The sequence below is a fragment of the Amphimedon queenslandica genome, unplaced genomic scaffold (assembly GCF_000090795.2).
Source record: "Amphimedon queenslandica unplaced genomic scaffold, v1.1 AMPQUscaffold_13316, whole genome shotgun sequence".
NCBI lineage: Eukaryota > Metazoa > Porifera > Demospongiae > Haplosclerida > Niphatidae > Amphimedon > Amphimedon queenslandica.
The window spans coordinates 161,668-164,389 of NW_003546448.1; positions in this window are offsets into that span (position 1 = coordinate 161,668).

The following is a 2,722-nucleotide window of genomic DNA, read 5'->3' on the forward strand; positions in this document are numbered from 1 at the left end:
TGAACAATAAATTACTCTTTACATACTTTTGTTATAATAATAAGTTATTTTTATGATGCCAGCAAAGTGTCATGATACAGTATTGCTTTTGATTAACAATTTGCTTTTATCATGGTACTTTTTGATTGTGAATTGCAATAAAGATATAACATGCACAGGGTGTGATTGGAAATAGTAAATCTGCTTTAGTTAGCTCTCCAGCATTGTATGCTACCTGGTAGATAAAATTTGACAGTGCTATTCACTAAGAACAAATAAAAAACATGCAAACAAGAATATACTGACTATTAAACATAAGTTCATTAGTGATTATGTCCATCAATCATGATTGTAGCGATATCCATCAGTTATTTCTTTGATCTTGATAGCCTGGGCCATAAGCACCATCAGGTCCATAAGGACCTGAATATGGAACCTCAAATGGACCATGGTCTGGGCCATAGGGACCATTGTGGGGATCATATGGGCCACTGTATACCTCTTTGTTAATCTGGTCCTGACTTGGTATAAATCTACTCAAATATGAGTCATGCTTACCATCAGAAGGACTTGGTATTCTGATGTTACTGCTACTGGAAAAAGAAACCGAAACGATTGAAGCTGTGATGGCCAGTATCAATAAAGCAACTTGTAGCATACGAGCCATTTTGATAACCTGTATTATTAGTTTACTTATGATTGACTGATGAAGAAAGCATTCTTATATAGGGAGACATGGCATAGGTGTAAGAGACCATAATTTGGTCTTGATTTCAGAACTTACCTTGTTAGGAGACAAAGTTTGTACGGAAGTTTCAATTAGAGCTTTGAAGAAAACTTAATAAAGGTGATCTATTTGTCTATCTTCATCTTATCAGTCAAAATTATAGTCTAATTGTAAGACAACTCAATCTAGGTACAACAATGTACTTGCCACTACTGCTACTTCCCATAGAATATAACGCATGACTGATGAGTATCAAAGTTACAGTTGCTGTGATATGATTGCTAAGTTACAGTTGGTATGATACGTACGGTTGCAAAGTTACAGTTGTTATAATATGGTTGTCTAGTTACATTTGCTATGATATAGCTGCCAAGTTAGAGTTGCCAGGTTGCAGCCTCACGTCCAGCCCATTTAATTGATTTCAACGACACCTTATTATTGTGACTTAGTTCCTATTACTCAAAGACACTATAATGTCTTCAATGAAGTAACCTACAATAAACAATCAAATTAGTTTTGTTCTTCTTAAACAAAAGGATTAATAGTTATAGCATATACAAGATCCAAGGCATATCATAAATGAGAAAGCATATCTTAGCCAAACTTTTCATTATAACTTAGCTTACTTAGGTTATAGTTTGACACTGTATTTCATTTAAAATGACAATAAAATTATTCTTTTCTGATGTTATTATAATGTCCTACTTTATGCAAAAAGTTTTGCATGTCCCATAGCAACATTTAAATCCATTACCTATATTAGATTAGCATTGATAATATTTATTTTTCACAGGACCTCATTATTTAATTATATTATAATCATGTCAATGGTAATTATCCAGTGAATATACAAACTTTACTCATTGAAGTCCAATAAACAGGATAAACACCATCAAGTAAGACTAAGCTCTAGGTCTTAACAAGATAATCAGATAAACGGAGAGTGTTCTTATAAAAGCATCAACCCATAAAACAGATTCAACCTAAAAGATTGTCTTCAGCTATTTGGTCCAATACTAAAGAGTGTAGAGATGATTCGTATCTTTCTTGTAGTTCTCTTGGCACTAGCTGTCTCAACTGCAGTTGTGCCAGAAGTCACTAGTGATGATAGTGAGGTTGATCGTAATGTACGTAGCATTAAGAATCATAATTATGGCGGTGGATATGATGATGAGAATGATGATGATGATGATGACAATGATCAAGATGATGATGATAATGATAATGATCAAGATGATGATCAAAATGACAATGATGATGATGATGATGATGATCAAGACAAAGATGATTATTATGATGATGATCAAGATGACAATGATGATGATAAAGACAAGGATGGTGATGATCAAGATAACGATGATCAAGATGATGATGACAATAAAGATGATTATTATGGCGATAATCAAGACAAGGATGATGATGATCAAGATGACAACGATCAAGATGATGATGAAAATGATGACAATGACAATGATAAAAGTGGTTCCAAGTGCTTATATCAGTCATAAGGAAACTTTTATGAGTATCTGAACAATAATTCAATTCATATTTAATATTAATTGTAAAAAAGCTGAATATAATAATTTTTTGTCAAAATAATTGTACCAAGTTACAGTTTATGATACAGTTTGGGTGCAGACACAGGTCTGGCCTGGTAACAATCAATAAGCTAGGTGTGTTGGGATTGATGCTAGGTTAGAATAAACATAGATTAGGACAATACGAATTTAGTCTATACTTGAAGGACAGCCATTATTTAAGAAGCTGAGACACTTTGAGAATTATCATTTAAAGGTAGCAAAAAAATGGCCAAGCTAGTTCTCTCTCTTTTGCTCATTGCAATCACTTATGTTGCAGCAGATCCTTACCACTACAACAACTGCCCTAGACTAAGGAATCCAAACTATGGATATGTTACCATTGCCAATGCCAAAGCTCGGTATTACTGCAACTCAGGATATGGAATGTACTCAAACCGATATGGTCTCTATCCATTAGGATCATACTATCAACGCT